A 12,420-nucleotide genomic window follows, 5' to 3' on the forward strand; every position below is an offset into this window, starting at 1 on the left:
ACAGGGCCATCTGGTGCATGTTTTCTACAATCTACTAATCTACTGTTGTAACTAGTCTTGTTTTAACTGTGTTCATAATTTATAATGTGCATTCATACATGAATGCGCTGGTTTTCTTTCATTTTACCAGCAAGCCACTGAGGAGTCTGAACGTCCTTTAACTATGAGTGGATAACGAGTAAAACATTACTAAAGCTTTCACATGGGTATACATGAGTAAACCCAGCCTACAACGCTCTTCTGTGTGGCCACAGAAGCAAAGATTTCCGGGCATTTGGGGAAAATGTACTGGATGACATCTTCTATTATCTCTGGGAAGTACAGACAATGGAGGTCAATCCTGAAACTGCCAGAAATGCAAGGCCTTTGGTTATAATCAAATTCTTGGAGTGCTCTAATAAAAACGACACTCTGCTGGTGTGCATGTGTGAGATGTGCCACACCACACCCTCATCTGTCATCGGTCATGTCTGGCCAGGATCCTGAGACAGGGTCACCAAAAGATGGAAAAACATCAGAGACATGTCTTCTGCGATTCGTTCATATTGGATAAAACTTGCTAACAGATACACTAGATGTAAAACATTTACATTTATGCAGAGGTTTCAGTGGAACTGCACTATATGCATCCATACTGTGTGCATGAAAATATTTTAGATTCTCAATATTTGCTTGTGAATGTTTGTTTAGTGGGTTGATGTCTTGTTCCACATTGAAAACAAGTTGTGGTAAATGGGTCTCAACACAACACAAACAAACAGTACAATTACATAGTATCCATTACACAATAGTAGCAGAAAGAAGACGGGTAAATGTTTGCTTCAGCTGAGCCGTACATGCATGTGTTTGTTTTTCTTTGGGCACACCCCAGACTGATGACAATCTTTGTTTTGAAAGAGTCTGTCAGTAGTCCCAGGAAATTTTTTTCTATAAACACACTAATCTTTCTATATTGTACTTATCACATTCCTGCAGTGGTGGAGTTTCTGCATCAAAATATGATATACAGTACCTACACATGCACTCACCAGCCACTTCATTATGTACACTTTTCCAGTGCCAGGCTGGAACTCGTTCAGCCTTAATTATACATGACAGATTCAACAAGGTGCTGGAAACATTCCTTGGAGGTTTTGGTTCGTATTGATATGATGACAAAGTTTGTCAGCTGCACATCCAATATGTGAATCTCCACCTCATGAGTGTGGAGTCATTTGAATACAATGAACTCATGTTCCAAAAATACATTCGAGATAATTTTGCCTATGTGACATGGCACATTCTCCAGCTGGATATCCAGCAGCCATTAGAAGAGGGGTACACTGTGGTCATAAAGACATGGTGAGCAACAGCTGCTATTAAGCGTGTCAAGAAAATATCTCCACACCATTACACCAGCAGCAGCAGCAGTAGCAGCAGCAGCGTGAATTGTTGACACAAGTCACGATGGATTTGTGCTTTCATGTTCTATACACCAAACTGTGACAAAGTTTTTCCAATCTTCTGTTATTCAACTTTAGCGCGCCCGTGTGAAATGCATCAGTTTCCTGCTCTTAACTGACATGAGGGGCACCTAGTGTGCTCTTCTGTTGCTGTAGCCAATCTGCCTGAAGGTTTGACATGTAGTGTGTTCAGCAATGCCGTTCTTCATACTGTTTGTAATTAGTACGTTTTAAGTTACCATTTCCTTCCTATTTGCTCAAAGGAGTCTGACCATTCTCCTTTGACCTCTAGCATGAAGACGGCAGAACTGCTGCTCATTTCCCTTTTTTTGGACCGGTCTCTGCAAATCATCGCAGACATGGCTGTGCGGGAAAAATCCCAGTAGATCAGCAGTTTCTGAAATACTCAGACCAGCCTGTCAGTCACCAACAACAATGACACATTCAGAGTCACCTCATCACCATTTTCCCCAGATCCTTAGTTTGAACTTCAGCAGGTTATTTTGACCATTTCTACATGTCTAAATGCACCGAGTTGCTAACATGTGACTGGCTAATCAGACACGTGTTAACATGCAGCTGAACATGACTATTTGTTACTTTACAGTAGCACATTTGAGTTACATGCTCTGACTAAGCTAATCTACCAATAGAGAGATATTGTAGATATGAAAACCATAGCTAGCTAAACAAATATGTACTGTAAGTGTCATGGCTCGCTGTGTGGCAGGCAGGATGAGGACCCAAAATGCAAACCCACGGACTCAGGGGATAAACTCAAAATCACAGCTTTATTGCTGGAAAGGCAGATCACGGGTAATACAAAACTAAACTGGGAAAACTAAATATAAAGCTCACCAAGAAACACAGGGAGAATCACACACAGCATGAGGGAGAACGCGACACAGAACTGAGAGAGACGCAGACATAAATACACAGAGGGTTAACGAGGGAAGTGGGAGCACATGGGGAACACAGGTGACACTGATAATTATAACGAGACAGGGCGGGGTGAACATAACATGTCGTATACAGGTGCGGGAGTCCCAAAGTAAAACAGGAAGTACAGAGGTTCAAACAGGAGGGGAGAGAGCACGGGGAGGACACAGACATAACGGGCTGGGGAAAACATAGAATAAAACACAAGGAGAGACGAGGGCTCACAGATACACAGGGGCACACAGGAGGTAACCAAATAAGGATCATCATAACTAAATAATCCTAGGAACCAAGGCATGACTAGGGAATGAAATACAAAACATACAAAAACTGAGAATACTGGGCCCACATGGCCTGAGACCATGACAGTAAGCCTTTGATATGTACCCATCACCTTTAAACTAAAGCAACACACACCTTCTATGAGAAACTGTCTGATTTTGTTTGTTTTTTTATTGAAAAGGTCTCGTTCTAGATCGGTTCTACATTAGTCTGTAGTTGGTTCTATTCACACACAGAAATCACATTACTGCAAAGTACAAGGAAAGGTAAGAGCCACAGCTGTGGTGCTATGTACAGTACAGATTTAATGTCTATCTGAAGGCAAGTTCAAAGGGATAATAACAATGAAAGTGAATGCACATGTGACCTGAAAGCTGAAGGTCTAAAATCCCACACAAAGCCTGCTGATATAAAAAGAGACTTCTAGACTCATATGACTAAAGTTTGCATATAGCATACACCTCAAAAACGTAGCATGCTAATACAGCTGCTATTTCTTGCTGGTTGTTTTTGGCAGGAGCTTTGACAGGAAGTACTGTCAGCTGTGAAGCTAGTAGGCAAAGAAATTATTAGGTCAAAATGATGTTCCCCAAACAGGTGCTGATGGATCACTATGAGAAAGATGAAAAGGAGTGAGGTAAAAAGGAAATATAAATATGCAATGGCTTTAATAAAGAATATAGGACTGACATAAACAGTAGCCCAATGGTAAACGCCAAATCATGTCTGACAGGTTAACTGGGAGCTGTCCCATTCAGTCCACAGGGTGAATCAGCCAATCACAATTTATTAACAAATAAAAAAGGTTGAACAAACAATGTAACTAAAGCTTGACAGACACACACACACACACACACACACACACACACACACAACCTTGAAGCCAAATCAAGTAAAAGAGTTAAATTGGCATCATCTACTGCTCTTGCTATAACCACCAGTACATTTACAGTACAATTTTAAATTACAACTTGGAAGGGGCCAGCTTATACTTGCATTATGTGCTGCACTAGAATCGTTTTACAGTTTTGTTTACCATTTTGTAGGTTTTGATATTAATGCAATTCTACTGGCAAATAATACCCATTTTTACAGATCATTCTAGCTAGAAGTTCATGATTTAACTAATTATAGTCAACTTCTTTCTAGACTGAAAAAACTCTTGTGGAAACATGTTTCATTGGACACTCGTACAGTACTACTGAGATCAACTTAAACCACAATCATGCAGTGCATGCACAACAAACCAAGAATATGTCAGCACAGTGTTTAGAGATGTGTGGAAAGAAATTTCAAAAGCAAGAAGACACCTCTTAGTTAGTAACAATTTCCACCATGGAAACTGTTACTTGGTATGACAGAGAGCTCCCAATCTCTGACCAAGGTTTCCGAGTAATCAGAACCATCTTAAATTCTGCAAACTGAAAAAGTAGCCTTTTTATCAGAGGCAGCATATCGGCAGTTTCATACATGTGAACTGAATAAACTTGTTCCCGGTATCTCTGGTCAACATCAGGCTTCCTGAACTTAGCCACTGTGCTCCTCCTCCTCACGTTGCTGTGCAATGGCTGATGCAGGTATTTTCCAAAAGTTCAAAATGTATATTTTTAAATGCATAATTGAGATGGTAAAAAAAAAAAAAAACAAGTAGAGAATAAGAGGCTTACAAAATGCTTTTGCCCTGTAGAAAAATTATTTATGCAATGCTTGTGGGTGGGAGGCCAGGAAGCAAGCACGAACTCGTTGTTATTCAAAACATCTGTGTACAGTGGTGGGATTTAGGCGGAGTAGGTGTTAGTGTTAACCTCCTAAAAATTGATATTAAAAAAAATTATTTGGAATATGGAGTAGTCACGGCTCTGATCTATGCAGTCACTGCACGAATCTTTGTCGACTTTAAGAACAAATTTTATCTTAAAATGAATCTTAGCAGCTATTTGTAAAATATTTTCCTTTTTTTGTTTTATTTCTACAAATCTGATGTAAGAATATAAACAGGGTGTATTAAAACAGCTTCAGGAATTCAACTCATGATTGGAGATTTTATATGACACTTTGCTTACATGCAGGGAGTAGCCAGTCTGTCTGCAAAGGCTCCAAGAGCTGCCTGGCTCTGGCCCAAAATTAAGAGGACCAACGACTGTTGTCAAACACACCCTGTCTCTGGACGCTCGCACCCAGCACACTAGGAACACTGATCCCAAGAGCATGGAATAAGCAAAAGTTATGCAAGTGGCCAACAGTGCTATTACACGACTGGTGAGTTGACAGTGTCTTGGTGTTTACATGCACCGCCCATTTAATCAGAATAGCTGTGGGACTTTGGCTACAGTTATGAAATCATTATACATTTGTCTTCCTCAATGACCATCTTATCTCTTTAGCGAATGTTTGATGAGCTCCCTGAAGATGGATATTTATCATCTCTTCAGAGTAGTTGTTGCCAGCACTGTGCTGCTCTTATTTCTTCAAGTGTTTACATGAAATACAAATGCTATGCAAGGGATCAATTCACTTTGAAAAGTCTTTTTTTTAAAGAGGAAAAACACACAACCTGCTGCAATTTATTCCAATGGTGTCAAACTCACTCACATCAAGGGCCAGAAACCTACATACAGTTTAGAGTTGATAAAGTTTCACATAGCTTTCTCATGTATAACTGGGTCCACATAAAGCTACTTCTGAATAGTATACAATTTAGTTAAACAAAATAATATTACACCAGAAGCTTTTTCACAAAGCTAAATATTATAACTGGTGATAATACAGAGCAATCGCTTAAACTATATCCTCAGGTATCCTACAAGCTTGACATCGCCTATTTCACAAGTGTGAACATGACAACTCGGTGGTTGTTCGACAAGCTTCAGTAAAAATAATGAGAGGAATAATATTAATAAAGATTCTGGGCTGCACAGCTCTGCTGTGAGTCCAAACTCTCATGAAATGGTCTGTTTTATGGATCAGCTTTTCCAACCTTTTCCATGCTAATGTGTGTTAGCATATTTGTTAGTGAGGTAAGGGTATGATCGCCAGTTTAGTTTGACATGTGTCCTGCACTGGGTGCAGGCCTCGAGTTTGACACCAGATTAAAGTCAAGCAGGCATGCATGCAAGTCAACGGGTAACCCTACTGTAATCAGCTGAAATATGAAGTATTATGGGTCTGTCAGCACTTGAATATTAGGCTCCAGGTAAATGTACCTTTTGTATTGAGCGATACTCTCCCAACCCACAGAACATGAGTGACAAATTCCCCTTCAGGAAAGGATTTTAAATTCTAAAATACCCCAGCAGTGGAAAAGAGGAAAATTTGATTCCTTCTATAGTTGCATGGTAATTATCATTGTTGCATCACCGCATTTGCAAGTTTCTCTTTTCCTCCCACACCATAAGATTGACACGTTAGGCAGGAATAATCCTGCCATTACACTTACACAAGGCGCACGCTTGTGTACTGGCGCAGATCCACAAGCTTTGCTCTGTGATTGCTGTATGATTGTGGTTAGGACAGGTCAAATAGATGAGACATTTCCCCATGGAGACAAGTACAATATTATTAACTATTGGAGTAAGCCAAACACTTGTCAAAAGTCTCAGCACCAGACTGATTGAGTGACTCCCTGCTGTACATGTGTGGGACAAATAGCCATGCAGTGGAAAATAATACACGTGTAATGAGCAAAAGAAATGCTGACAGCATGTGCTATAAGTGCAGCATGGCACGGCGCATTCTGCTAAGCCTTCAATTACAGCTGTCCAGCAACAGAGAGGTCAGACAGTGGGAGTGACGCAGAAAGAGCACAGAGGGATCTCATTACCTCAAATGCCTCCTGGGAGCTATGGATGACTGGAGTAAATGAGGGCTGACTAATAGCATCCTTGTCTCTTTGCTGAGTGTCTTCATTAGCACTCTTAAAATGTTTGTTCCTGTATCAGCCTCCTCATATGACTGGCCTCCGAATTGTGTTTAGTCTGTGTTCCACTTCATTGTAGGCTTTACATTGGCTCACACTTTCTTTCCGATTCTGAATGGAGGCCTTGTTGTTGGCAGTCTGAAAGTATGCGGCAGGGTTACAGTTACACATTTTGCAAAAACCTCCCCTTATGTTTTGCCACTGTAAGCCAAGAAATGTGCATAAAAGCATTGCTGATGAACAGCTACACAGTCAGGAATGTCTTCAGGCAGCAGTACCAATTCTGAGGTTTCTGTGGTTGAGTGGGAAGAAGAGTTTTTGGCTGTATTGGGTGAAAGCAAGGTTACTCCTACTGAGCATCTGTCTGTGCAGGATCTCTCAAAGGAACGGACATGAGTTGCTTCAGTTTCACTGCAGTCCCTCCCAAATATGAGTCACAGTCTCACACTGTGCAGCATAAAGACAAGCTCATCCAGGTGTGAAGAACTCACCCTGTTTAGTGCATGACTCCAGTTATCCTATAATGACATCCAACTCCATCAAGAAAGGGCGATTTTGTATGCATGCTTAAACAGGGGCAATATAAAGTTACTGTTCAACCCAAGAAAGAGTTAACAAATGGATAGTTTCTATAAGTAGCCTGTGGAAAGAAGGAAAACATCCTTCAGTAAGAAGGCTGATTAAATCTGAAACTAACCTTGAACTAATTTTAGTATTTTTGGAGTTATTAGTTCCACATGTTTAATTACTTTTATTTCATTAAATATTTAGTAAGCGTGCACTTGGCATATTAGAAGAACAACTTCTAACAGCTATTTAATCTGATAAATCGAACTTTTCTTGAGCTACCAGGCAAAATACTGGAAGCGCTGGTTTAAAAATGACTCACTGATCAGTTTAAATTACTACTGATGTAAGAACAAAAGTTTGACTGCTCCTGGGACAGACATGATGTGATCAGCTAGAGAATAAAATATTTAAATGGGCTTTAAACTTCCGTGTTAAATAATCTGATGTGCACCTTCTTAGAAAAGCAACTACATATCGACTCACTGCAGCCCACAGCTGTGGGTACTGAAGAGTGGGGAGCCAGCACGGAAAAAACGTCCCAGCATTTTCTTTGTTTCTACCATGCACACTAATTAATGCACAATGCACCATGCACCAGGCATGAATGCTCTTGCATAGGTTACATTATAGGACCTACAAAGTTTCACCACAGAATAAATCAATCTTTAGAGTTTTAGGTGTGATGGTTCTTTTGATTATTTTACTTCCTCAGATCATCCAGGGACAGAAAGAAAATATCTATATAGAACAAAACAAACAAAAAACCTCAAGAAGCAACAGTACTAAGACGAAAAAGTGAAAATGACTCAAAATAAAACCTCAGTGCACATCTTCATAGTATAGAAGGAACATGTCAGCAGTGCAGCAGTGATAGACAAGTTATTAGCTGCCCAAGATGGTGGAATTAGTCAAAGGTCTCTCTGTGGATGCTAACACATGAAGGGTTCCCAGTGAGCCAGCCAGGGGTTAAACATAGAAAAGGAATTAACTAGCTGGTTAATTTCCAAAATAAGAGTAACTCCAATGTGCAAAATTAATTTGACTGCAGATGATATATATGAGTCTTGTACAGAGAAAATGTTTTGGGGTTTTTTTTTTAAATGTAAGAAGTAAAGTCTATGTGTCGGAAACAGTTTGATTTTACTGCATATGTAGAAAAAGTGCAAATGTATAAACTTACAACTATCACAATCAAGTAACTTAATCAAATCCAGTGAAAGGCATCGCTTTTGGTCCAAGTTCAGTGTCTGCTAGCTTTTTCTTCACTTGAACTGAATGAAGAAGCAGCTTTTACAGTCTGCAAGTGAGTTTTATAAACACTATAATTTCCCAATTTCTTAAAACCATCAAAATACTTGTTCATAGTGATACAAAGATTAACTAAAAACATTGTGTTGTGTTGAGAGATGGTGCACACACACACACTATTGGTATTTGACACACTCTTGCATCACCCAGGAGTCAAAAGAGGAACACAGTGAGCTTTTTGTTCAGTATGCTGTCAGCTGTCACCAATCATTGCTTTGATCACACTTACCACACAACGCAGAGTAACTGACTGCGGATGTTGCTGCCATGAGTTTTGGATTGCTCTATCACACTAAAACCAATTAAGATATACATAAACATAAGCTGTACAATCACATTGCTACATTGTTCCCATATTTTCTCTTTATTTCCAAATGTGAAAGAAGATCTGCAGAGCTCAAACATCGAACACCTGCAGAGGTTTTGAGTGCTCTGAGAGCTCTCAGATGAAGGCCAGTCATACCCTGCGACATACAGTCGACCGCACACCATTTCACTTCCTTAACAACCGTGACTCATTTCCCTAACAACTGTGCAAGGACAGTTTCGTAAAAAAAAAAAAATCCTGCAGCCACTGCATAATTAGTCACAGATGGATGCTGTTATGAAAGGAATGACAGATTTTAAGTCCTGTCAAGACAAACAGTGAATCTATTTGGGATAGATAAGCACAGATGCAGATAAGAACCAAGCATTTATTATTCATTTATGGACACATGGTTCCTGTCATCAAGAGGAGCAGTAATGATCCTTAAAAGGCTCTAAAACTGAAATCCATTCCATGATTACTGACAAATGAGAGATGCAGCCACAAAAGCATAACACAAATCTTTATTGCTACAACAACTATCAACTAGAAGACAGATCACCAAGCCAGAATAGATGAGCTTACAATGCATTAACAGAACACCAGTCTTTTGACCGTGTGACACCTGAGCCTGAAGCTTTGGGCTGCTCCACTGGACCACTGCCTCCCAAATGGCATTGGCAGTGACCCATGTGACAGCCCCACAAAGGAGGAAGTGAGTGTGGCGTATGCGAAAGAAATGATATTTTAAAGACTGTGGCTTTCTTTTTCTACACAACAAAACAGAAGCATTCAATGAAACTATATATGTGCAGAGGCTAATAAGAAGGCCCTTTATATCATAATGAAAAGATCCTGCAATATTAAAGAGAGAATGTAAACAATCAGAAGATAAACTATGGTGCGACGGTGGGGAAGTAGATCGCTGTTTCTAAAGAAGGAAGCGTCTGACAGAACCGTATTAAAGAAGAGAGAAAAGGAGGATATCAAATCATAATTTGCCCATTACGTGTACAGGGTGTTCCCTCGAGACCTTTGGGGAATCCCCAATTACATGAGGTTTGTGATGCTACCAGATTGTAACGTTATTATTTATGACAGTGATATTACAGTAGGATGTGTCAATAAACAGTAAAAATAATAACTTTTTTTTTAAACACTCCGAATTTATATAAATTGTAAAAAATAAAGTATATCAATACTGCTTTGTTTGACAAAAATCAATGCATTTTCCTGTTATTTCTAATACTTTGAGAAATGCCTATATTATGCCCGACAATAAAACTCAAATTAACAAAACTAGTTAAAAATACTGGCTAAGACATCCTAATGCATACTCAATCTTCCAGGTAAGGAATTCCCAAAACATTGATTCTGTTCATCTGGCCATTGCGTTTTCAGTGGAAGAGCCGTTTCGTCACTCAACCAAGTCATTTCTTCAGTCCTGGCTAACTGAAGGTTTCCTCAACCTTATAGACAGTACATGTGAATAAAACATCTCCAGTCAACTGAGACTGAAGTTACTTGGATAAGTAATGAAATGTTTCTTCCACTGAAAACGCAACATCCAGATGAACAGAATCAACTTTTTGGGATACTGGCCAAGACCTTTCTTCTCTACCCTGGTGTAAATGTCACTTACTCGTCTGTCATCTTCCTACACTGCAGGCTGGCCTACATAGCTATGCTAATACTGCACGAAAGAGAGCACTATTTTGTTGCCCTACAGCAGGGGTCCCCAATCCCAGTCCACGAGGGCCGGTGTCCCTGCAGGTTTTAGATGTGTCCTTGATCCATCACAGCTGATTTAAATGGATAAATTACCTTCTCAACATGTCTTGAAGTTCTCCATAGGCCTGGTAATGACCTAATCATGTGATTCAGGTGTGTTGACCCAGGGTGAGATCTTAAACCTTCAGGGACACCGGCCCTCATGGACTGGGATTGGGGACCCTGCCCTACAGCATCTGATGATTACATAGCATTATTCAAAATCCTTTTGGCAAATGAGTTATCTTTCTACTGTGTCACCACTACCACAGATTCTCATCAACCACATGGACACCCTCTTTTATTTGTGTATTTGTCTCCTTCTGTCTAGTGCAGTTGCAATGCAACAGGTGGACCAGTGTTTGTTGAAATAAATTACGTTATGGCTGTAAACTCCACCCATGCTTTAGAGTAAACCCAAAAGAGAACATAGCCAAGTAACTTTGGTTAAGTCAACAGACCAATGATGAGGCGCTCCCTTAAGCCAGAGCTGATGCTTTGCTCCTAAGTCCTGACATGTTGCAGGCAGTTTACGCTTGCTGAGAGAGGTTGGAAGCAGGTCATTCTCTACAGGCAACTCTATGACAAGCAGGAGCATTGGGACTTCTAAAAGGAACAGAGCCAGATTGATGCAGCAGTTGGGCATTGTACAGATAACTCTTTAGTTGTATTTTTTCCCGTTTCAAATTCTGTTGTTCATATGTTGACAAGCACTGACGTATGCGTCAGCCAAAAATGATGACTTTACCAAGTGAGAACTGATATTTCTAAAAATCCACCCCAGTTCAGTTTTGGTACATATATTTTTGCTGTCTCTGGGTGAATAAAGACTAAACCACATGAGAAAAAAACAAAAAAAAACAAAAATAAAATAAAAAAATGTATGCCACCATCGCACAAACAACTCAAAAACTCAAAGCATACTACTCTATGAAACAATCTGATAACGTTTTCTGTTCCATTGCCAAAATTGGATAAATCTTCGTTACAGTTCATGATCACCGCTTTGGCTAGTGTTGATATATGCTGTAGCTTTATACAGACCCAAACTGCAAAAGTACATGTCAACATTTTATCTGGAAACCAAATATAAAAATACTTGAATAACCCTTGAATAACCCTAGTTGACCAGATAAGGCACATCTATGACATCTACATAAAGGCATGTGCTTTTCAGTTTACCCGAAACATAACCTTATCTATTCCAATTTAAATTGTGCACCCCAAGACCCATCTGACATTTTTCCAACAGCATTCCCAGCTTTTATCTTAGTCTCTGCACTATTCATTCGATAGGTCACCTACCAGCTCTTCTTCCCAAACAGAGAGCCAATCCTGGCTAATCACTCATTAACCAGCCAAGCACAATGAGCAGCTTGTTGGAGCAGGAAAGTGCCGCAAGCCTCCCTGTGGCATGCAAACACCACATATTTCTGAAAATGTGAATGCACAAACACAAAACAGCACCCACCAAGAGCAGCGCTGTGTACCAACTAAATGACTACAAGCTTGAGGCTAAAAAGCTCTATAGGAAAAAATATAAACACCGAGCAAATTAACTGTAAGAACAGTAATATTTGCATTATATCGTTGAATATTGCATCGCTCCCTAAATATCCTTCAAAAATTGGTAAAAATAAAGACTTTCCTTGTCTTAGAGTTATTCACCTGCTGAATTCCTTTTCGGTTCAGTGTCCTTAGTTACTAATGTCTTTCACAGGCAAGTTTTCATTTCTAAAATGAGTTCTGCAAACTCTGTGTCTCAATGGCACTTCTCCAGATGAGGTGCTCTTATAAGCATTACATAATGTCCTTGAACCACAGCAAGCACAATACTCTGAAAATGAAATTGGGAGGAAAAAAAAAAAAGTAAGAGAGAAAGAGCA

The 12,420-nt window shown here is 39.7% G+C and overlaps 1 protein-coding gene across 3 annotated transcripts in view; it reads right to left on the reverse strand.

Annotated features, from left to right (window-relative positions):
• adcy7 (adenylate cyclase 7) overlaps positions 1–12,420 on the reverse strand; it is a 61,680-nt gene that overhangs the window by 39,429 nt on the left and 9,831 nt on the right. Inside the window, exon 1 of one of the 3 annotated variants that reach the window (XM_026173901.1) lies at positions 2,301–2,321. The exons of the other annotated variants lie outside the window; for them this stretch is intronic. The gene's annotated coding sequence lies outside the window, so the exon portion shown is untranslated. Of the gene's footprint in view, positions 1–2,300; positions 2,322–12,420 lie in introns of those variants that run through there. 3 annotated transcript variants of the gene reach the window in all.

This window comes from Astatotilapia calliptera, chromosome 1 (assembly GCF_900246225.1).
Source record: "Astatotilapia calliptera chromosome 1, fAstCal1.2, whole genome shotgun sequence".
Classification (NCBI taxonomy): domain Eukaryota; kingdom Metazoa; phylum Chordata; class Actinopteri; order Cichliformes; family Cichlidae; genus Astatotilapia; species Astatotilapia calliptera.